This window comes from Trachypithecus francoisi, unplaced genomic scaffold (genome assembly GCF_009764315.1).
Source record: "Trachypithecus francoisi isolate TF-2019V2 unplaced genomic scaffold, Tfra_2.0 Lachesis_group21, whole genome shotgun sequence".
NCBI classification, from domain to species: Eukaryota; Metazoa; Chordata; class Mammalia; order Primates; family Cercopithecidae; genus Trachypithecus; species Trachypithecus francoisi.
Window position 1 is genome coordinate 31,686,931 of NW_022681467.1, and position 24,493 is coordinate 31,711,423.

The 24,493-nt window shown below is 50.4% G+C and overlaps 1 protein-coding gene across 21 annotated transcripts in view; it reads left to right on the plus strand.

Moving 5' to 3' along the window:
- The window catches only part of EPB41L1 (erythrocyte membrane protein band 4.1 like 1), a 141,417-nt gene that overhangs the window by 54,013 nt on the left and 62,911 nt on the right, over positions 1-24,493 (plus strand). Inside the window, exon 1 of one of the 21 annotated variants that reach the window (XM_033186286.1) lies at positions 8,046-8,312. The exons of 18 other annotated variants lie outside the window; for them this stretch is intronic. The gene's annotated coding sequence lies outside the window, so the exon portion shown is untranslated. Of the gene's footprint in view, positions 1-8,045; positions 8,313-15,473; positions 16,057-24,493 lie in introns of those variants that run through there. 2 more of the 21 variants (XM_033186294.1, XM_033186287.1) reach the window with 2 other exon arrangements.

Below are 24,493 nucleotides of genomic sequence, written 5' to 3' on the forward strand. Positions count from 1 at the left end.
GGGGATTAACCAGTGATGCAGCGGCTGGTCTAGCCGTCTGGTCCCTGCAGATGGATGGATGAAGAGAGGGTTGAAAAGACAGCAGAGCAGTGCCAGCTTCTGGAAGTGAAGTGCTGGCTGGGTGGAGTGGGCACCTGGACTGGGAATGTGAGTGCAAGCAAATGTTTGTGATCTGACAGCAGACAGCAGGTGAAATTCTGCTGGGTCTGGCTTGGGGGTTTATGAGGTCTTCATAACAGTCCCTGTTTGAAATGGAAAAACTGTTGAAGAGAGAGAGAGAGAAAAAAAAAAAAAGGAGGTCAGGTGCAGTGGTTCACTCCTGTTATCCCAGCACTTTGGGAGGCCAACGTGTGTAGAACACTTGAGCTCAGGAGTTTGAGACCAGCCTAGGCAACATGGCAAAACCCCATCTCTACAAAAATATAAAAATTAGCAGTGCATGATGGCGTACACCTGTAGTCCCAGCTACTTAAGGGGCTGAGGTAGGAGGATTACCTGAGCCCAGGGAAGTTAAGGCTGCAGTGAACCATGATCATCCCACTGCACTCCAGCATAGGCGACAGAGTGAGACCCTGTCTCAAAACAACAACAACAACAAAACAGAGGAAAAAAGATAGAAACAGCTTTCTAGCTTTAGACTCTAATCCTAAGAGTATTTTACACCCTGAAAATCTCTAGCACATATTCATCTCTGGGACAAAAACATTAAAAAAAGGAAACTTTATTGATGTTATAACATAAACACAGAAAAGTGCATAGATCATAAGTTTACACGTACTTGTGTAACTACCCCCCAGACATGAACAGAATATGTCAGTATCTCCAGAGTAAACCTGTGTGAAGCCTAATGTGTGTAAGAGTAATGATAGAACAAACACAGGCCCTGGAGTCAGGCATGCCTGGGGTTGAATCCTGGGCCCCTCCACCTACTAGCAGTGTGACCTTGGATGAGCGATTTAACTTCAGTTTCTTCCCCTATAAAATCAAGGTTGATCTATAATTTCTGCCTTACAGGGAAGTAGGAGATTTAAAACTGAAAATATAGGCAAGTTGCTAGGCATAGTGCCAGCAAGTAAGTGGGGACTCAGATGCTCCCTGTAATAGCAATGTTAATTGATGGTGATGCTGCAGCACCTTGTGGCACCCAGGACCAGGGACACACGCACAGCTTTTCTCCTGTTGCCTCTCACTGCTCCCAGCCTCTGTATGATACTCTCCAGCTCTCTTCTGACTGCAAGGAATTAGAGATGCTGTGATGATGCAAACCTCAGCTGACACTTCAGGCACCCGATGGGAGGCTGGGTGGACATCTGTATCTAGTGGGAACATGGCCAGATTTTTCATGTTCTGGTCTCAGGAATGTGGCTCCTAGAGGGGCTGATTTCCTAAGGAGCAGCTGGAAGCATGGGGACCTATTAAGAAACAGCCGAGGTGGAGATAAGGCAGATCTCAGTCTCAGGAGTGTCCTAGCATCCTGGGTGCTGACTCCTACTTGCTCCCTGGCCTCTGGCTCACAGTGTGAAGATGGCCAACACATACTATGCACATATTGTGAACTGGGCACTGATGTGGGCCTTCAGGGGTGTGTGTGGGTGAGGGGGAAGGGAGTATGATGAAAAGTGGCCCTTATCCTACAGCTCATAGTACAGTGGAAGTTTAGGTCACATGACCCTGAACTTGAGGTGGCAGGAGGGAGAGAGAGGGGCCAAGAGGTTATTTCTAGCCAGAGGAGTTGGGGCAAAGAGGAAGGGTTCAGAAAGTACTTCCTGGAGAATGCCTAGAAGAATAACTATGGGAAATGGGAAGAGGGTCTCCCAGGCAGAGAAGAGGGCAGAGCCACTGTGCCCTGGGGACCTGGAACCAGTCAGTGTGACAAAGCTCATCACATGGAATCTGAGAATGAGGCTAAAGAGCCAGGTGAGACCAGGCTGTGGAAGGTCTTGAGAGTTGGGCTGAGGTGTTTGAGTTGCTTCATCAGAGAATGAGGAGCCACTGAAGCTTCTTCCATTGAGGAAGCAAAGCAAGACAAGATCCTCTTACTGTGCTCTGTGGAGACCAGTATTGTCTTTAGCCAAAGATGGCAGTCAGTTGTCCAAGCCACTGGAGTGGGCTGTGAGAGCCTCTGGGATGCCCAGACATGTACAGGGGGCTTGGCTGTGGGTAAAGAAGAGGAGGAAGGGCAAGGACGAGAACTAAGGTTCCCAGCTTTGAGAAATGCCAGTCTTACTGGATACATTGGAGAGCCTCATGACATCTGAGCCCCAAATTCAGAACTAGAGGCAAGGATGAGATGAGTGTCCAGTAGGCAGAGAAGAAGAGACTGCCTCAGGGAACATGCCGGGAGGAGACAGGGCTGGGCTTTCTGGAGGGGAGGCAACCTTGAGAATGGGCAGGCTTTGGTGACACTGAAGGTACTGCAGGGGCACCCTAGTGGGGTCCATCTGAGGTGCGGAAGGGAGCTTGGAGCATGCCAGCACCATACAGAGCCTTTGTGGGCATTCTTGCATGTCATTCTCATAGCTCTGGAAGATGGTGCTGACATTATCCCCATTGTACAGATGGGGCAACTGAGGCTCAGAGAGGCTAAGGCCTTGCTCAAGGTCATGCAGCTCCTGTGCTAATAAATGTCCCCCATCCCTGCCCCAGCCCCCTTGCCAGATGTGACCACTTCCCTTAGGCTCTTCAGCAACACTACACTAGACACATATGGAAAAGTGCTTTGTACACTGTGACCTGCTATGCAGTTTACAGGCATCCTCATCATTCCACGCTAGAATAAGGCTTAACGCAGAAGAGTGTGGTTCCCACCGTCTGGACTGGATAGAAGGTTACAGGAAGGGTAAGGTCTCTGGGAACTGCAGTGCTTTGAGAGGCTTCTTAGAGGAGACGGAGAAGAGGAAGTAGGGGGCAGCTGAAGCGGGGAGGTCCCTGCAAGGTGGGCACTGCCACACCCTGCCTACTTCCTCCACCTAGACACAGCTGCCCTGTGCTGCCCTCCGCAGAGTGCCAACCTCAGTGAAACAGCCTGCCAGGCAGCACTTCCCAGGCTGGTGGGTCGTGCTGCTCTGATAAGTTTGGCTTCGGTAGCTCCCTCCCTCTGGCCCAGCTCCCAGTGGCCTGGGGCTGTTGCTGGGCCCAGCTGCCCTCCGGGGCAGGAGCCAGAAGCCCTGCAGTGCTCTCGTCCTGGAATACCCTCCTCCCCATGACCTCACCTTTAACCCAGCTTGGCTTGGTGTCTTCTCCCTCAGGAAGCCTTTTCTGATCCCTATGGGCTAAGTTAGGACCCCAGAGTATCTAAACCTGTACTAACCAAAAGAAATATAATGTGAGCCACACGTGCAAGCCACATGCAATTTTAAATTTTCTAGTAGCTACATTTTTAAAAAAAGTCAAAAGAGGCCGGGCGCAGTGGCTCAAGCCTGTAATCCCAGCACTTTGGGAGGCCGAGACGGGCGGATCACGAGGTCAGGAGATCGAGACCATCCTGGCTAACACGGTGAAACCCCGTCTCTACTAAAAAATACAAAAACTAGCCGGGCAAGGTGGCGGGCGCCTGTAGTCCCAGCTACTCGGGAGGCTGAGGCAGGAGAATGGCGTGAACCTGGGAGGCGGAGCTTGCAGTGAGCTGAGATCTGGCCACTGTACTCCAGTCCGGGCGACAGAGCGAGACTCCGCCTCAAAAAAAAAGAAGTCAAAAGAAACATATGTAATTATTCAAATGATTTGTTTTATTTAACCCAATACATTCATAAGGTTTTTGTTTGTTTGTTTTTTGTCTTGATTTTTGTTTTTTTTTGAGATGGAGTTTCCCTCTTGTCCCCCAGGCTGGAGTGCAATAGCGCAATCTCAGCTTACTACAACCTCCGCCTCTTGGGTTCAAGCAATTATTCTCCTGCCTCAGCCTCTGGAGTAGCTGGGATTATAGGCACATGCCACCATGCCTGTCTAATTTTTGTATTTTTAGTAGAGATGGGGTTTTACCATGTTGGCCAGGTTGGCCTCGAACTCCTGACCTCAGGTAATCCACCCACCTCGGCCTCCCAAAGTGCTGGGATTACAGGTGTGAGCCATGCCCGGCCATAATGTATTTCAATATAAAAATTATTAATGAGACATATTACATTCTTTTTGGTATGAAATCTTCAAAATCTGATTTTTATATTTACAGTACATTTTGATTTCCACAAGCCACATTTCAAGTGCTCCATAGCCACATGTGGCTAGTAGCTACCATATTGGTTAGCACAGATCTAAAAACAGGGAGTTTATAAGGGTTGAAGCTCAGAGTTTGGCACCAGATATACCTGGCAGTCATATTCTGGCTCTGCCATTTATTAGCTGCATGAACTTTGGGAAGTTGCTAACCCTTCTGAGCCTCAGTTACTTCAGCTGTGAAGGGGATTAATAATTTCAGTGTCAGAGAATTGCTTTGAGGGTTAAACAAATGAATGTGTGTCCAGTGCCAGGCACAGAGGAGGTGCTCAGAAAATGGTGGTGATTCATCTTCTAGTACCCTCTGATGTGCTCGGGTACGTGCCTCCACTAGATTGATTGTGAATTCAAGGGCAGAGGCTGTATTCAATTCTTCCCGCCTTCCCCAGTGTCCAGGGCCTGACTTGGTGTGAGCATTACTGCTTGCTGAATGAAAGATTAAATCCTTGGGCTGGGAGTGCTCCCCACCCCACCCTGCTTGCCCAGGAGTCAAGGGCCCTGGTGGCTGGGAGTCAGGAGACCACTACCTGTGGGTGACCTTGGCAAGTCACTGCTTTGCTGAGGACCTTGGTTGCCTCCTTTGAAAGATAAAAGGAAGATAGGAGGGGCCCTGCCTGAAGTGTTTGGTTGAATCTCTGCCCTGCAGTGACCTTGGGGGGCTGTGGCTGACTCTGTGCCCCTTGCTTTCCCAGCCAGTGGAGCAAATCACTTCCGTTCTCCTCTGGCTTTCCTGTATCCTGGACTTGTGCACCATTAAGTTCCCTCCAGTTAAAATTTAAGAGGAAAGAATTTCTCCTGTCTCCTAGACAGAGCAGAGAGGGGATGAAGGGTCCTGTCCCTTCTCTTCTGCCAGCATCTGCTGACCTCCCATCACAGCAGCCCAGTGACAGACACGGGGCAGGGATTCTCCCATTTTATAGGTGAGAAAATTGAGGCTCAGAGATGTCAGATAACCTGCCTAAGTAATACAAAAAGAAATGGTAAAGCTAGGGCTGGAAGCAAAATTTGCAGCTAAGGGAACTGAGGAGCCCCTTTGTTGGATGGGCTCCTCTTCCTTTCTTTCTCCATGAGACTTGGTCCTGGGTTGAATCCTGTCCCTGTGCCTCAGTTTCCTTGCCTGGGGAATGAAAACAGTCAGGTAACTCGAGTAGTAATTGCAACTGATGCCTATAGGGGCCATGTATTCTTAAGTGTCTCTCCTGCTTCCTCCAGCCTGATTTTTCTGGAAAGGGTTATTGTTGGGTAAAGTGGAAAGTATCTAGTCCAGGGAGCCAGTGTAACTGTGCAAGTGTAACTTGGACAAGTCACTCCCACTCTTAGCCTCAGCCTGCCTATTTATAAGATGAGGGATGATATTATTTCACAAGATACTGTGCAGATGACACACAAAAGTATTTTGCAAACTGGAAAGTGCTAATAGAAATGTTAGTGAATAATAATAATAATCAAAATAATGAAAATAGCTGAAGTCTCATTTTCTGTGTGGTCTCAATGACCTGAAGTGAATTGAGCCCTTTGGGTATACATGCAGGATGATGTCTGGGAACATCCTGCCTCGGTCTTTGGAGTGTAGCCTGGATTCTCCTGGGAAAGTGAGAGGCTCCATCTGGTTGAGGAGGGTGGGAAAGTGGCCCTGCCCCAGGGGAGGAGTGGGGAGGGCTTCAGCCTGGGGGAAGGAAGGGAAGGGAGAGGGCCAGGGAAGGAGAGTTGAACTAAGAGGAACAGAGAAGCCTTGGCCGTGCAGCCCAGAGCCTCCTGCCCACGGGAGCCCATGATTGGGAAGGCTCAGCCAGCAGTGGAGACCGAGCCTATTTGGAATAAAAATACTTGAAGGCAGGCAGTCAAGAATCTCTTAGCAGCTGTGCATCTGAAACAATAAATTCATCTGGTATAACTCCTGAGTTTTATCGGTCCTTTCACTCATTCATTTAAATAAATGTGTGGTGAGCTAAACTCAAACAGAGCACCTTGTGTGGCAAAGTGACTTGCCCAAGGCCACAGCCTCAGGGGCATGTGTGACACTCCCTTGGGAGCTCCTGGGAAGAAGTGAATTTGAAAGGCCTGGGGATGAGGAGTCCAAAGGCAAAGGACAGGATTTCTATAGAAGACTGCCAAGCAGGACACTGGTCCTTCTGTCAGTCGGTCTGGGCAGATTTGTCTGTCTTCCCACCTTCTGTCTGGAAGGCAGGCCTGTTCTGTAGGACTGGGAGGAGCTGGCTTCATTCTGCTCTCTGCTCTTCATCCACTCCTGAACCTGGTGAGCAGGGGGAGTGAAGGCACCAGAAGCTGTATCTAAAGACACCTGATGAAGGAGGTTTAAGTTAGAGAAGAGAAGGCTTGCTTTGGACATGGTACAAAGGGACACAGTTGTATCTTGAGTTCTCTAAAGGGTGCTGAGGAGAGAGCATAGCCTCATTCTCTGGAGTCGCTAGAGTGCATATGAGGACCCAGGGTAGAAGGTCACCATGATGGAACAGCACACTGGGAGGGAGGAGTTGGGGGAGGGAAGTGCCTGGCTCTATAGTGTGTGACAAGCAGAGATGGAGAGCCCACTGGTGAGGCTGATACTGAGGGAATCGCAGCAGGGAAGGATGGAAGGCTCAGTTCACATCGAGACTGCTTCTCAGCGTGGGGCCTCTGTGCTTCCCAGAGCAGTGGATTCTGTGATAAAAACCATGGCCAGCACATGGTAGGTACTCAGGAATGATGTGAAGAATGAATGAATAGTTGTGTATGCCTGGGGGTGGGGTTGGTGACTGGGGTGGGTCGCAGTCATATGGGTTGCAGTAGACCCATGGACAGAAATCTTTGGAGATCATGCTGCGGTTACCCACCATTCTCTCTATGGCTTCCCCAAGAACTAGGGGCCCTAGAGATAGGAACGTCCAGCCCTTTCATCATTTGCAAATGAGGCCCAGAGCATGGAGCAGCTTGCCCGAGGGTACTTGCTGAGCCAGTGGCAGAGCTGGACTGGAACCCAGGCCCTCTACCTCCCAGAGCCCTCTGTGGCTTGAGGTCCCCACCTTTGGATTATATGAGATGGAGGTGCTGCAGTGGTTGGACTGGTTTTTTGAGTGGGTAACACTGCTCCTGGAGGGGAGGAGCAGGGCTAAGCTTGGTTTTGAGCCATGGTCTCTGCCACTAGCCGCTTGGCCAGCCCCTGCCCCTTCCTGGAGCTCAGGTGCACACTCAGCCTATGCTCACACACGTACAGCAAGTGCGCCTGTACACAGGCCTCATCCCCAATAGGTCCCTGGGTTCACTGTTACGCTTACTGTCATCGTCACCAAGGCACATGTGGACAAATGTGGACACCCTCTAGACACACTCAGAGGCACAGAGGATTCCCAGGAGACAGTTGGCAATACCTCCTCTTGGTAGGGGAGGACGCCGAGTCCTAGGCGGGTTCTGCCCTGTTGCTGTGCTGCAGGGGTGGTGAGGGGATCCGGCTCCGGTGGGATGGGAGGCCCACTGAGGCTGAGTCACCCCTTCTGAGTCAGGGATCCATCCCCCTCTTCTCTCCTCCCCCTCCCTCTCTCGCTGCTGAGCCCCCAAGAGGGCTTGGCGAGAGCGAGAAGGCCCGGGGCTGGCTAGGACCAGGGTGGGGGCAGCCGGGGTGCTCGAGAGGGCCCGCTGCTGCACAGTCCCGCAGTGGTCTGGGAACTGCCCGTGTGGCAGGGACCGGGAAGAGGTGGCCTGGGAGCCTGAGAGAGAGGGCGGGGCGGGGTGGGTGGTGGTAGAGGAGACAGGCAGAGAGGAGGCGGAGGCAGGGGCAGGGCCGCCGCGAGCTGGGAGGCAGGCGCGAGCGGCGGCCGCCCCTGGGCTGGGCTCCGAGGCCGGGGCGGGGGCGGGGGCTGGCCGCGCGTCGGGCGCCAGGCCCGGGGCTGTGGGCACCGTGCCCAGCCCCCGGCGCACGCCGAGCCGCCGCCGCCGCCGCTGCTGCAGTCGGCATCCATCAGCGGGCGGGGGTGTCGCCGAACAGGCTGCTCCGCAGAGCCCGCCGCGACCCCGCGCCGCCCCGCCCCGCGGCCTGCCTGCCAGAGGAGCCGAGGGGGCCGCCCCTCGCCCAACCTGCCCGACATGGGGACCCCCGGGCCCAGGTAGGCACACGGGGGATCAGGTGGCTCTGGGGCCAGGGGCTTGCAACATCGAGGCCCAGCCTCCAGCCCTGGGGAGGAACGGGGGCGAGGCCGAGAACTGAGTTTTCAGGCTGTTGGTCCCCTGGCCAGTGTGGGGGAGGGTCTCGCTGTTCCTCCCCACCTACCGGTCTGCAGCCTCCTCCAAGGCCTGGAGAGAGGATCCGGAGGCTGGGGGGTGGGGGAGTTTGGTCCTGCTGTAGGATGAGCGGTGGGTGGGCGCTGGGCTCCCACCGGTTGGCCCACTCTCTTTTCCGAGAGCACTCCTGCTGCCGCCTCCGGAGGCCAAGGGCTCTCTGGATTTCTCCTGCTTCGGACGCTGCAGGAGGAGCTCTTGGCTGGAGCCTGGGGTGCTGGCGAGCTCTTGCCCTCATCTCTCCTCACTCTGGTTAGGGACCCTTCCCCGCTCTGGGCACGGACCCTTCCCCGCTCTGGGCTTGCCTCCCCTCTCGTCTCCCTTACAAGTACCTCAGAGCTGCTAGCAGGGATCTTAGCCCTAGGACTTCTGCGGCTCCGGCCTGGCATTGCCCTCGCCAGTGACTGTCCCCTAATCAGAGGGAGAGGGCTTGTGTGTCCCACTTGTGTCTGGCACCTTCATACTTGGGGAGGTCCAAGGGCCTGAGAGGCTGGGGTCTCAGGGATAGACATGGGGGGGGCCAATGTCTACAGCCACTGGGCTACTTACTGGGCGCAGAGGCCACTGATTGGCAGAACTATATGGCTCAAAGTGGTCCATGGAGACCTTGAAGGCTGGACAGAGACCAAGAGGGAGTTCTGGGGATGCTGATCTCTCCCTCAGCTGCCAGCCATGGTCGTTGCTTTTCCCTCGGAGCTCTGAGGATGCATTGGTGGGGGAGAGAGCACCACGTGTTCCCACATTCACTTCTGGATCCGCATAGCACCTCCTCTGCACCCAAAGGTGGGAATGTGAGACGGCCAGATTTAGGACCTCACCAAGGCTGTGCGGGGTCCAGCGACTTGGCTCCATTCCCACCCCGTCCCCCAACTCCCAGCATTAGGAGCCTTCCAGAATCAGTGGCAGTTGGGCCAGGTCGAGATCTGGGGCCTGGATGGTGCCCTCCGCAGCTCCTGGAAGACTCAGTGCCTCCTGTCCCGGGCAAGGGTGTGAAGAATAGAGGCAGCTGTGTGCCTGCCTGCCCACCCATTCCTCCAGATGGAGCCTGCGGCAGAGGCAGCCTGTGCCAGCCTCCTCTGTGAGCCACCGTGGCCCAGGGAGGCTCTGCCAGCTCTGTGCAGGGATGGAGCTGGCTTCTCCTGGCCAGCCTGAGGTCATGCCTGCCTGGCAACCCAGGCACAGTATTTGTGGCATGCAGAGCACAGTCCCTGGGATTTCAGTGGCACCTCAAGGCAATCCTGGAGATCAGTGCAGAGGGCATTGTTCCTATTAAAGTCCTTCCTGGGCTATGTGACAGTCCCCCTGGGCTCAGCCCTGTGAGCTTCTTGAAGAGCTTCTTCCATAGAACCCTGCATGAAAACAATGCTTGGTCAGGTAGTCCTCACTCAGTCGATATTGAAAGGTTAAATGGGGCCTAGAGAGTAAGAGTGACTTAGCCAAGGTCACAAAACAGCTGAGCGGGGGAGTCAGCACTAATGTGCCCAGGTCTTCCACCTCTTGTTCTGGGGCTCTTGCAGCTCAGATGCCGGCTTCCCTGCTGCGGTGGCTGTGCTATAGACAGGCCTCTGCCAGGGGCTAGGCATTGTAGCCTGGAGCCTGAGGCTACCTGATCCCTTAGGAGGGGCGTTATGTTGGCCTCCCAGCCCTTGCCCTCAGTAGGTGAGCAGGAGAGGCCAGGGCTGAGAGAAAGGGCCGCCAGTGGCCCTGGACCCTCTTGGAAGTGCATAGAGCTGAGAGGATGCCAGGTGCCTAGGGATGTTCTGGCCTGAGCCTCCAGGGGGCAACAGAGAGAGTTTTCTGACTTCAGGCTGTGGTGGGAAGTGCTCTTTAGCCCCTTCAGGGACTTCCCTAAGGGCCCCTTTCTGGGCTTCTCTGTTCCATTTGTTTGTTAAAAGGGGATGATCATCTTGGCTGGGCGCGGTGGTGCACGCCTGTAATCCCAGCACTTTGGGAGGCTGAGGCGGGCGGATCACAAGTTTAAGAGATCAAGACCATCCTGGCCAACATGGTGAAACCCCGTCTCTACTAAAAATACAAAAATTAGCTGGGCATGGTGGCGCGCACCTGTAGTCCCAGCTAATCGGTAGGCCGAGGCAGGAGAATCACTTGAATGCAGGAGGCGGAGGTTGCAGTGAGCCGAGATCGTGCCATTGCACTCCAGCCTGGAGACAAAGCGAGACTCCATCTCAAAGCGGAAAAAGGTGGGGATGACCATCTCTGCCTGGAGATAAATACCAATGATTACACAATCAAAATGATGGTATTTATTGAACACTTACTGTATACCATGTACTGCAAGAAGTGCTTTGAGTCATTTCACAGTAACCCTATCAGATAGGTACGATTAATTATCCACTTTTTACAGAGGAGAAACTGAGGCTCAGAGAGGTTATGTCACCGGCCTAAAGTTACACAGCTGGAAAGTGTGGGTGGTCTGAGTCTAGAGCCCTTCTTTCTACCATGACATTTACTGGGGGCGATGTCTGGAAGTACCAGATTGGTGTCCAGCGGAGCCTGGCAATTCATTGGTAGGCCAGGGCCGGTCCAGGTGGAGAGGTGTGTGAGGTGTGTTTGTGTATGTATCTCTGGCGAGGCGGGGGGGGCTTTGTGGACTGAATATTACTATGGTCCTAAGGGGTAGGGGTAGGTAGGTACTGACTAAGAGCTCTCAGAGAAGGATCAGCCTTGGCCTTCTGCTTTCTGGCCAGCATCCCCCAGAAGTGGGGAAACACCAGACTCCCTGCTCCCATTGGCTTTTAGGGAAGATGGGCTGGCCCTGGACACATCCTGAGGCCCCAGTGGGGACTGGGCTGAGGAGGCCCTGTGGGCAGGGAGCTGAACCTGGGTGGATGGGTGGGGGTGGAGCAGGCTGGCACTGCTTCCTTTGTGGGCTGGAGGCTTGTGGATCAGAATAGTAACAGCTAACATTTATTGAGCATTTATTACGTGCCAGGCCCAGTTTTAACGGCTTCCATGTACAACTCACATTCTTCACAAAGCCCTGTGAGATGTAGATGAGGTATAGGAGTTATTATTCTTCCCATTTTACAGATTGAGGGAGCTGTGGCTTAGACAGTTGTTCAAGGTCAAACAATTAGGTTGTGGGGGAGTCAGAATTCAAACCTAGGCAATATGGGTCAGAGCCATGTTCCTGAAGGCCATGCAAGGCAGCCTATAGTTTCTCAGAGGCCATACTCCGTTTTGTTCAAGGTGAAATAGTCACTCAGTCAGATGCATCCCTCTCCTCAAAGACCTCCCAGTCTAGCTGGGAGAGATGCAGACATGACACACTAAAAGTAAAGAGTGTACTATTGCATAGGCTCAGCATGGATTCCTATTTTGGTGCTCAGGGAAGGCTTCAAGAAGACGGGGACCTTTGAGCTGGGCACTGAAGGCCAAGTCGGATTTCGATGGTTGAAGGGGGAAGGGCACCCACTTCCCCAGGTCAGAGGGGAAGGAAATAGTAATGCCTTTGAAGCAGAGTGGGTGGTCTGGTGTGCGTGGAACAGATAGTGTGTGTGGCGGAGTGTGAGCTGGAAGGTGACTCAGAAAGTCAGCTTGTGTTTGGGTTTTTGATGGAGCTCTGGAATCCTCCAGACGTAGGCTCTAGTCACAGCACTGCATTGTATTAGCCATGTGGCCTTGGGCACATCACTCAGCTGGCCCGAACCTCAGTTTCCTCATTTGTAAAATGTAGATAAACATGCTTGTCTCATAGGGACCATGTTGTGGTTGTTACATAAAGCACCTAGTATAATGCTAACACATTGCAGGAACTCAGTAAACATTACTTCTCTCCCCCTTCTGTCTCTCTTAAATGTCAGGCCAAGGTGTTTCGACTTGACATGAGCCAGGATGCTCTAGGAACCTTTGCAGGATTTTAGTCTGCTGAGGAGCATGACAGAACTGTGTTTTGGGAAGGTCCCTTTGGCAAACGTATGATCCACAGGAGAGGACATGACCTCATAGGAGAAACCTTAACTATGGGGACTCGGAGGGCTGGGGAGGGAGCAAGATTGACACTCACTAAGGTGTCCCTCCGGTAGTGGGTGGCTCGCCAGGTTGGAGAAGGAGGAGCTTGGAGTGGGTAAGGCCACAGGGTCAGGAATTCCGTTTGAGGCCTGGTGAGTTTGAGAAGGGCTAGTCTCCATTTAGTCATTTGGAAGATTGGACAGCATCTTTTTTGCGCCTCTGGCTTGTTTTTCCTTTGAATTATTTCTTTTGAATAAATCCCCATCAGAGCTTCCTCTATAATAGCAGTAAATTGGGACTAAGTGTCCAACAATAGGAAGATGATTGGGTAAGCTTTGGAACATCCACTGGATAAAATAATATGCAGTGGTGAACACCCACAGAAAAACTGCTTGCAGTGGATGGAGCTGTGCAATTGCAAAGCTCTTTTGCATCCTTGATTATTTTGTGCTTATGACTGCCCTGCGACAGAAGTGGGGCCGGGGCTAGATCCTTTCTGTGTTTGAAGAGAATGATGCTAGACTCCAGTCTGTCTCCTTGAAGGCAGAGTTCACATTTTATTCATTGTTTTGTCACAGTGTGTTGCTCAGTGGTTTGCAAATACTTGTCCGATGAAAGAATGAGTGAACTAATCAAGAGGGGAAGTGACTTGATCAAGGTCACTCAAGTTGAAAGACATAGTGCCTGCCATATTCTTGCTATTCCCTGCTTGCCACATTCTTCTCACTCACCACTCACTGTCTTCGAGGGGAGTAGGACAGAGAGGTTCCCAGTGAGGACTTGGCACTTGCATAGAACAGGGCTTCAGTCTTCTTTCTGTTTTTACTAGCTGTGAGGCATTGGCAAGTTAATTAATCTTTCAAAGCCCCAATTTACCCAGCTGTAATGTGGATAGTTCAAGTACCTGGTTTTAAGGTTGTCATCAAGATGAAATAAATTAAGGCATGTAAAAATCTTGGCATGGTAACTAGCACATAGTGAAGTATCCATGAACGTTAGTGGAGATGATGATGATGTCATGATGTGATGTCATTCATGGTCTGATACAATTAATGTTAAATAGGAAAGAAGACTCCTAAGATTATCAGTATTCATATTACAGTGGTATAAAATTGGGTGTGAACATAGATACGGATTGGAAGAAAACAGGCGGAAAATGGAGTTCCAGCAAGCATATGGGAAGTAAATAAAACAGAAAAACAAATCTTTCTTTACTATTTATTTTTCTTTAGTTTTAATTACAAAAACAATTTCTGAAAAATCCAATAATTCAGAAGTGTAGACCGGGCACGATTATAGGTTCACACCTATAATCCCAGCACTCTGGGAGGCTGAGGTGGGTGGATCACCTGAGGTCAGGAGTTCGAGACCAGCCTGGCCAACAGGGTGAAACCCCGTTTCTACTAAAAATACAAAAAATTAGCCAGGCATGGTGGCTGGCACCTGTAATCCCAGCTACTCAGGAGGCTGAGGCAAGAGAATCTCTTGAACCTGGAAGGTGGAGGTTGCGGTGCAGTGAGCTGAGATTGCGCCATTGCACTCCAGCTTGGGTGACAGAGCGAGACTCCGTCACAAAAAAAAAAAAAAAAAAAGTGTATTCTCCCCGTAGATTCCCAAACAAATCCTACTCTTCAGTCATAGCTAATAACAGCATGTTGTGTATCCTTCCAGGATATTTTCTATACCAACATAAACATACAAACCAGAATGGGATCATACATTGCATTATTGTTTTACAACTTGCATTTTTCATGTAACTACACATTGACATCTTTTCATGTCAGTAGATATAAAATCTATCCCAAAAATTTTTGCAATACGTATGTTATACTTTCATAATTAAGTTTTAATGGATAAACCCTAGCTAATTTGGCCAGCCCCCCTGTTGATTGACATTTGAAGTTGTTTCCAATTTTACAGTATTCTAAGTAACACTAACTGAATTCTAACAGTGTTTAGACAATGAAAATCAAGTGAGAGAAAGAGTCAGAAACCATGAGACCGTGATAGTTGCTCTCAGAGGTCTGCTGCTTCTCCCTTCTCCTGTTCCCTCCTCTCCTCACTGGAACCTGAGGGGACTGGTCTTGGAGGAGGCCATCTCTCTGTCACCCTTAAAAGGTGGTGATGTCACAGGGAGACCCTTTCTTTCACCCACCCAGTATGGAGCTCTCCTAGGAAATGTTCACATTCTTTTAGGATGCTATAAGCTGCTGCTTGGACTATGCTGCTGCCCATACCCAGACTGTCCTTGGACAAGCTTTTTACCTTCTCTGTACCTCAGTTTGTCCATCTGTCTGGTGGTGATCTGAGCCTTTGCTGCCACTGAGTATCTACTATATGTCAAATACTGTGCTAGAGCAAGCTTCATGTGCTTTATCTATTTTTTCTTTTCTTTCTTTTACTATTATTATTATTATTTATTTATTTATTATTTTTTTTAGATGGAATCTCACTCTGTTGCCCAGGCTGGAGTACAGTGGCAGGATCTCAGCTCACTGCAACCTCCACCTCCCTGGTTGAAGCAATTCTCCTGCCTCGGCCTCCCAAGTAGCTGGAATTACAGGCACGTGCCACCTGTCTGGCTAATTTTTGTATTTTTAGTAGAGACAGGGTTTCACTGTGTTGGCCAGGCTGGTCTCGAACTGCTGACCTCAGGTGATCTGCCTGCCTCAGACTCCCAAAGTGCTGGGATTACAGGCGTGAACCACCACACCCGGCCATTATTCTTGTTTTTTTAAAGCGTGACAGCGTCTCACTCTGTCACCCAGGCTGGAGTGCAGTGGCATAGTCACAGCTCACTGTGACCTCAAACTCCCAGGTTCTAGTGATCCTCCTGCCTCAGCCTCTTGAGTAGCTGGGACTACAGGTGCACCCCACCTGGCTAATTTGTGGGGGCACAGGGTAAAGACAGTGTCTCGCTGTGTTGCCCAGACTGCTCTCAAACTCCTGGGCTCAAGCAATCCTCCCACCTTGGCCTTCCAAAGTGCTGAGATTACAGGCCACCACACCCTGCCTATCTCGTTTAATTCTCACTATATACCTTGGAGGTGCAGGAGATAGTCTTTTCAATAGAGGTTAAGTAACCTGCCCGAGGTCACCAAGCCTGTGGCATCAGGATTCCAGCTCTGGCTCCTAAGCCCATGTCCGTAACTACTGTTTCCTGACCACTCTCAACGATGACTAATTGGTGAGGTCCAAGCGAAATGGTTATAAAAAGATCCTTTAAATTGTAAAGTGCCCTGCATGTGGGGGGGATTGATACTGCCGTTATTATTTCTACATCCAGAGGAACAGTAGCTTTGGTTGTATGGTCTACAGCAAGTTGGAGGTCGTGGGATGTAGCAGCATTGAGTGGGGAGAGCACTGGACTGTGAGCCAGCAAACTTGAGTCCTAGTCCTGGCTCTCCTTGGAACTGACTAGCCATGTGGCCTTGGCTGCTAAGCTGCCTGGGAAACAAGCTCACCTACTCCGTGTGGCCCTTATGCAGCTCAAATGAGATAAAGCCCAGAAGACAGCCAGCACGTTGCCCGGCTCTCAGAGGATACCCTGCTAGTGGGAGGTCTCGCTCTGCCTTCTGCATCATCATCAGGATGGGCCAGGTGGGATGCATTTCTCCGTTTTGATGCTGTTACTCTGCAGTTCTGTGCTGTCACGTGGTCCCCAGCTCACCACTGCACATCAGCCTGAGGCTCCCCGGTGGCCCGTGAAGCTTTTGGGCAAGAAGCCAAGGCTGATGGGTGGTGGCCTCTTCACATTGTTTGGTTTAAAGTGGTGTCTGTGGGTACTGCAAGCCTCTGACAAATTGCCATCTCCCCACTGCCATGTACAAACCCGAGCACCAGACAGCATGACTACAGACCCAGCTCTGTTTTTGATCCTTCTGGTCTGGCTGTGAAGGTGGCCTGAGGTCTCAGAGACAGCTCTCTCAGCCTGTACCCTCCATCCTTTCATTCATGTCCATGTAGACATTATCACTCAAGAAAGTGAGTGTTCCATACTGGGGAAATCCCCTTGGGAAGTCACATCATCTCCAGCAAGTGAGAGAAATAATAAGCCCTGATAGGCACTCTTTCTTTTTTTTTTTTCTTGTAATTCTTCTTTTTTCTTTTCTGACTCCAAAAGTAATACATGCTTATAGTAGAAAATTGAAAAACACAGACGAAAAGGCCCATATTTCCTTCTCCAAGGGAAGGCTATTATTAACATTTTAGTCTTTGGACTTAACTGGAGAGTATCTAATATTTTTGGAGCAAATATTTCTAATATTCTGGTACGTGTCTAGTGTTTTATAGGCATGATCTGATCTCATTTTCATAGTAAGCCTGTGAGGTATGCAAGATTATAATCATGACTTTACAGATGAACAAACTGAGGCACAAAGAGATTAAGGGACTTGCTTACGGTTCCATTGCCTTCCTTGACTTCTTAGCCTATTCTGCCTGTTCTCAGGCTCCCCTCATCCTAAATGAGCATCAGGTGGTGGATCAGTCTGATTCTGACAGGAAACAGAATTCCACTCAGATGCTTCCCCTGAGGAGATGTTAATAAAGGTGTGAGCAGGGTGAGGGGAACCCACATGGGATGCTGAGGCACCCACAAACTAACAGGGACAGAAGGCGTTACCAGCTCTCGGCCTGAATAAGCAGGAGGGAGCGGTGTTACCTGAGTTCGGTGACCGGTAGAGGGGGGCAGGGAGCTGTCGCAGAGGGGCTCAGCCACTGCCGGGACCACAGAGAGAGAAATTGGGGAAGATACACCCAGGATCTTTCTCCTTCCACCTTCTGACTTCCTGCCAACACCTTCTTCTTTATTTTTTCTTTAAGACAGAGTCTCTCTCTGTCATCCAGGCTGGAGTGCAGTAGCATCATCTCTGCTCACTGCAACCTCCACCTCCCAGGTCTGCCTCAGCCTCCCTGGTAGCTGGAACTACAGGCACCTGCCACCACACCCAGTTAATTTTTGTATTTTTGGTAGAGACAGGGTTTCATCTTGTTGGCCAGGCTGGTCTCAAACTCCTGACCCTAAGTCATTGCCCACCTTGGCCTCCCAAAGTGCTGGGATTACAGGCATGAGCCACTGTGCCCGGCCCCTGCCAGTGCCTTCTATTGGCCAAATGGAACCAGAAGCCAGGAGACAAGGGAGCTCAAGGGACAGTCCAATGGGCCAGCCTCCTGCTTCTTCAAGCAGGCCATGGATCTGGGTGTGCAAATGGAGACTAACAACCCAGGCGGCGTGGTTGTAGGGAGATGGAAGAGACGTGTCCCCTGACTTCCCGGAAAGAAAGAGTTGTCTTAGTAACTGATTATTAAAAACATCATTCAAAACAAAAGACTTTTTTCTGCCTGGCAGTCTCTTGGTGTTTTGGTGTCTCCTCCCTTCCCCTGCCTCCCCATTTCCTCTCTCACCTGGTTCAGAATTCCCAAGAACACCTGGGCAACAGTCTTTGGTATCATCAGTGTGCAGGGTTTAGAAGAGACAGCTTTGTTTGCGCCATACACGTGGCTGTGTGTGTTCTCATGTTGTTTCACTGCTGTGCTTATGCATACCACCATGCCTGGCCCAGGACATTATTAACTTTTGTATCTCAAAGCCCTTCCATTCTCTGTAATAGCCTTGATCTCCATGGCCTTCCTCTGATGTGGAGGACAGGGTCTCTCATCCCCGTTTGACATATGAGGAAACTGATGCTCAGAAAGAGGAAGTGGCCAGGTGTGGTGGCTCACGCCTGTAATCCCAGCACTTTGGGAGGCCAAGGCGGGTGGATCACCTGAGATCAGGAGTTCAAGACCAGCTTGGCCAACATGGTGAAACCCCGTCTCTACTAAAAATACAAAAATTAGCTGGGTGTGTGGTGGCATGCACCTGTAATCTTAGCTACTTGGGAGGCTGAGGCAGGAGAATCGCTTGAACCAGGGAGGCAGAGGTTGCAGTGAGCCAAGACTGTGTCACTGCATTCTAGCCTCGGCGACAGAGTGAGATTCCATCTCAAAAAGGAAAAAAAGAAAGAGGAAGTGACCTGCCCAAAGCTGATCAGATCGGAAGTGGAAGCACTGAAGCAGCAATGGTCCTGATTCTGAGTTCAGCTCTTCCCAGTATGTTTCATTTTCAATCTTGGGAAGTCTTTCTTTAGCCAGCCCCAACCCTGGGAGAAGTCAGTACAGCTTGAGCCCCCTGAGGTTGCTGGAATGCCATATAGTGGGAAGAACTCTGGAATCAGAGATACCTGGCACAGCCTTATGACCTTGGACAAATCCATTTGCCTCTTTGAGCGTGTGCATCCTCATTAGTAAAATAATGAGAATAGTATCAGGACTTTGGATGGAAACATCAGGTGTTGAGATAAACTAAATCATCAGGAGAGGAGGCTGGCTGGTAGCCACAAAGGCTCACAAGGTGAATGCAGCCCGGGTCTCTATCCTCAGTTGGGTAGACTAGAGGTTGTCTCTTTGTGTTCTATCCATCAGTCATCCATGTGTTCAACCATTTATCCATCTACCCCTCCATCTGATGCCAGATCTGCTGAATGTGAATTCTGGCACTGCCGTTTACTAGCTGTGTGACCTGGGGCAAGTTCCTTAACTTCTCTGCTTCGGTTTCTTCTTTTGTAAAACAGGGATAATAAGAGTACTTATTACTCATTATAGGTTATTGTGAAGATGAAGTGAGTTCATTGATGTAAAGTACTCAGATTAGTGCCTAGCAAATAGCAGACTACAAATGATAACGTTGTTGTTATTTATCAGGAACTGCGCTGAGCCCTGGGAACAATGGCTAATGAGACAAAATTCTTATCTTTTTTTTTTTTTTTTTTTTGAGACGGAGTCTCGCTCTGCCACCCAGGCTGGAGTGCAGTGGCCGGATCACAGCTCACTGCAAGCTCCGCCTCCCGGTTTACGCCATTCTCCTGCCTCAGCCTCCCGAGTAGCTGGGACTACAGCCGCCACTCGCCCGGCTAGTTTTTTGTATTTTTTAGTAGAGACGGGGTTTCACCGTGTTAGCCAGGATGGTCTCGATCTCCTGACCTCGTGATCGCCCGTCTCAGCCTCCCAAAGTGCTGGGATTACAGGCTTGAGCCACCGCGCCCGGCAAAAATTCTTATCTTTATGGAGTTTATTTTAAAGGAGGGATAAAAACAAATAAGTAAATCAATCAATGATAGAAGATCAGTTTGTGATAATTACTATGAAAACCAACCACCCAGCTGGGCGTGGTGGCTCATGCCTGTAATCCTAGCACTTCGGGAGGCCAAGCCAAGCGGATTGGCTGAGCTCAGGAATTCGAGACCATCCTGGTCAACACAGTGAAACCCAATCTCTACTAAAATACAAAATAATTAGCTGGGCAAGGCTGTGTGCACCGGTAATCCTAGCTACTGGGGAGGCTGAGGCAGGAGAATTGCTTGAACCTGGGAGTCAGAGGTTGCAGTGAGTCGAGATCATGCCACTGCACTCCAGTCTGGACAAGAGAACGAGATTGTCTCCAAAAAAAAAGAAAAAGAGAAAGAAAACCAACCACTCAACCCAGCATGCTTGCTTAATGAATTTGAAGTTTCTGTTTGGGGTGATAAGAATTTTTGGAAATAGATAGTGGTGATTTTTGTACAACATTGTGAATGTAATTAATGCCTCTGAATTGTTACCCTTGACAATGGTTAACATGGCAAAATGAAACAAAAACAAAACAATCTAGCATGCTGTAACCAAAAAACAGGGGAAAGGACCTAAATAAATTAGACAGGGTGGTCAAGGGGCACACAGATTCACAATCTGAAGGTGGGAGCTGCCAAGCTGTCCATGCAGAGGGAATATTACAGTCATTAAGGACAAAGCCCCAAAGCCTGGCACAGCCGAAGAACAGACGGAAAGCCAATGTGACAGGCTCATGGTGATGGTGGCGGTGTGGGGAGGCAGTAGGGGACCAGTAGTGGTGGGAGCTGATGCTGAAAAGATGGGCGACAGTCATATACAGAGGTCTGTAGCTTTGAAAAGGAGTTTGTGTTTTATTTTAATGGGAGGCCCTCGGGGGTTTTAAAGAGGGCATCTGGCTGGGCGCAGTGGGTCACGCCTGTAATTCCAGCATTTTGGGAGGCCGAGGCGGGCCTGAGCTCAGGAGTTCAAGACCACCCTGGGCAACATGGTGAAACCTCATCTCTACTAAAAATACAAAAATTAGCTGGGCGTGGTGGCAGGTGCCTATAGTCCCAGCTTCACGGGAGGCTGAGGCAGGAGATTTGCTTGAATCCAGGAGGTGGAGGTTACAGTGAGCTGAAATCATGCCACTGCATTCCAGCCTGGGCCACAGAGTGAGACACCATCTCTAAAAATAATAATAATAACAATAATAATAAATTAAAAAAGAGGGTGTCCACTGAGAGTTTTGGAAAGATTCTTATGGCTGCTTTGTGGATAATAAACTCTAGGAGGACCCGAGTGGTCACAGGGAGACCATGGGGCAGGCTGGGGCAGCTCTCCTGGAACAAGCTGATAGTGGCTTAGATTTAGGCAGTTGCAATGGTGATGGAGAAAAAGAGCAAATCCAAGTTACTGGACTCAGAGATGCTGACTCATGCTAACCCTGGTTAGAGGGCCTGATGTATAAACCAGATACCAGTTGATTCATTTTTAAGGAGTGGTTTCACTGCCGGGCTGAGTGGATATTGCCTCATCTGGGCTAGGACACCCTCTCCCTCCAGGCCACCCGGATAAAGATCCACAGCTGAGAAGGCTGCTGAGTGCCCCTGGAAGGTGAGCTAGAGGAGCCAGAGGGTGGTTAGGATGTTGAAGAGCATCAGATGCTGACAGTCTGCTGTGCCAGCCCCAGCCCAGGCAAGCATCCCTGGCCTCACTGGGTTCTTTTCCCCCAGACAGGGCAAGTACGGGCACTGTCAGCATTTATTTCTCTGGCTGACCTTTCTCTTTTCTAATCCTGTGCATTAGGCCTTTCATATGTTAGTGTCATCAGTCTGGTCCTGCTGGCTGTCTCTTAGAAACATCTCTTTCTCCATGTCTCCATTTGTTGTGGGTGGACACTTCTGAACTCCCGTTCTCAGGCCCCTCCTCACTGCAGCTTCCCATTACTGCTGGTAATTATAGACCCTATGTCTCAGGCTTGTTTTATTGGGTGTATACCATGCTAAGTGCTTTTTTTTTTTTTTTTTTAGGTGGAGTCTTGCTCTGTTGCCAGGCTGGAGCAGTGGTGCGATCTCGGCTCACTGCAACCTCTGACTCCCTGGTTCAAGCCATTCTCCTGCCTCAGCCTCCCAAGTAGCTGGGGCTACAGACACATGCCACCACACCCAGCTAATTTTTGTATTTTTTGGTAGAGACAGGGTTTCACCATGTTGGCCAGGATGGTCTCCATCTCCTGACCTTGTGATCTGCCCGCCTCGGCCTCCCAAAGTGCTGGGATTACAGGCGTTAGCCACCACACCTGGCCGCTAAGAGCTTTCTCTGTGTTATTTTCCTAAATCTCCTTCACCATCCTGAGAGGGAGGGAGGAGTATCTCAGTTTTATAAAACAGGCAACTCAGAGCCAGGCATGGTGGCTCATGCCTGCAATCCTAGCACTTTGGGAGACCAAGGCGAGTGGATCACAAGGTCAGGAGTTCGAGACCAGCCTGGCCAAGATGGTGAAACCCCGTCTCTACTAAAAATACAAAAACTAGCCGGCTGTGGGCACCTGTAATCCCAGTTACTAGGGAGGCTGAGGCAGGCGAAATCACTTGAATCCAGGAGGCGCAGGTTGCAGTAAGCTGAGATTGCTACACTCTAGCCTGGGTGACAGAGCAAGACTCTGTCTCAAAAAAACAAAACAAAAAAACAGTGGCAACTCAGGCTCAGAAAAGTGAAGTCACTTGTCCAAGGTCACAGAGTGAGCAGGCATTGGCACTAGGCTTTGGATCTGGGTGTGCCTGACTCCAAAGCCTGTGCTGTGAACCACTGAGTCACAGGGCCACCTGCTCTACCTCCATTCAAGAGGTCCATGAATGACCGTGTGAAGTCTCTAGCCCTGGGCCTGGCTGGCAGCAGCGCTTAGCGATGGGAGCCCTGTCCTTCTCCTGCACGGAGATGCTTCGACTCTCGCAAGGCTGCCTGTACCCTCCCAGCCCCGTCACTCCTCCCAAGCTCCAACCAGTCCCTCCCTCCAGGCTGTTTGGTGCTCACCTTTATAGGCTTCTCACTCTGAAGTGCCAGAACGTCAAGGTCTCCTCTCCATCCCCTGCCAGCCCCCTTCTTTCCATCTCTGGACATTTGCCCACATGGTGACTCAGCTCAAATGCTCTCTCTGCATCTTCTGTCTAAATGGCTCCCTTGGCCGGGCGCAATGGCTCAAGCCTGTAATCCCAGCACTTTGGGAGGCCGAGACGGGCAGATCACAAAGTCAGGAGATTGAGACCATCCTGGCTAACACGGTGAAACCCCGTCTCTACTAAAAAATACAAAAAACTAGCCAGGCGAGGTGGCGGCACCTGTAGTCCCAGCTACTCGGGAGGCTGAGGCAGGAGAATGGCGTAAACCCGGGAGGCGAAGCTTGCAGTGAGCTGAGATCCAGCCACTGCACTCCAGCCTGGGCGACAGAGGGAGACTCCGTCTCAAAATAGATAAATAAATAAATAAATAAATAGCTCCCTTTTTTCAACACCTAATTCCACCTTCACCCCCCACCTACCCTAGAAACTTCCTTTGGGAACTCCAGGCTACAGTCCAGATCACCAGGTCCCCAGACTCTGCTGAGAGGCTGAAACATAAATGGCAAATCTAAATCACCTCCTGCCTAAGTGTTTAGCAATTTCCTGGGTGAGCATCCTCCTCCCACGTTGCAGCCAGCTCCTCGGGGACCAGCACGTGCTTCCCTCTAGGGGCCACTACGGTGCCTGGCCTGGCCTAGCCGCACAGCAAGCTCCATCAGTCTGTGCTCACCTGGGCCTGGGCAGAACCATGCCTACGTGGCAGGCTATGTCAGAAGCCAGGGCCAGGCCCTCGGCTCCCTTTCCGTGGCCTAGTGAGAGAACCATGCTCTTATCCTTGGATATGTGAAATAAAGATTTCATCATATATTTTTTTAAAAGATGTTATTTTTGATTTATAAATTTTTAAAAGATTTAAACAGATTTTATCTCCTTCTCATACTGCCATACCAAGCCATGTGCATCAGAAAAATTTCTTTTTTGACCTCTAACTTAAACTCATTCAAGGAATCTCCAAGTATAGTAGCAAAACCAAAAACTACAGTTAAACAGAAGAAAAAATGATCTGTCTTCCTGCCACCCAGAAATAACTATAGTTAATACTTTGCTGAATTTTCGATATCTGTGCATGTGTATTCATTAACATAGAGTTAATCTGTACAAACTGTTATGTATCATGCTTTTATACTCAAATCTTTTCCATGATTTTTTACATTTTTTTCTTTAACTCTCTAGAGTGAATGAGCCATCATTTCTCTCAGTAGCCCCGGCCATGGAATGCAGAGGTGGCTCCTGCCACGTCCTTGGTGTTCAGCTTGAGCCTGAGTACTTTCTCCTTTGCGGGGTTCTGTTGGGGTTTGCTTGAGGCAGCCAAGTACAGTGGAGAGAAGGCAGACCTAGAGTTAGGATCTGGGGAGTCTGGAGGCTGGGGAGGGAGGAGAGTGGGCGGAGGAACCAGGGAAATCTGGTTTCTGAGGAAATGACTGTCAGTCGTCCTTTTTGCTCACAGAGTCTCACCTGTAAAGGAAGAGGAGTAGATTGAATTATCTCAAAAATTATCTCAAAAGGCATCCAGCTCCTCTCCTCTGTGGTTCTGGGAACGCCGGGCATTTGCTGCCAGCGGGCTCTGCTGGAGACCCAGCCAGAGGAAGACTGGGATATTTATTTAAGGTTGCTTTCCTGGCTATTTCAAGAAACCTCAGACCCAGGAAAAGTTCCGAGAGTATGAACTGAAATCAGATTGAGGCCATTGGAGAGGGAGGAGTGGAAGTGTCTCTTCCACTGCCCGGGCCCACAAGGGGTCATGTGGATTCTGCATCTCACAGCAGAAAACACACAGATGAGTCTGT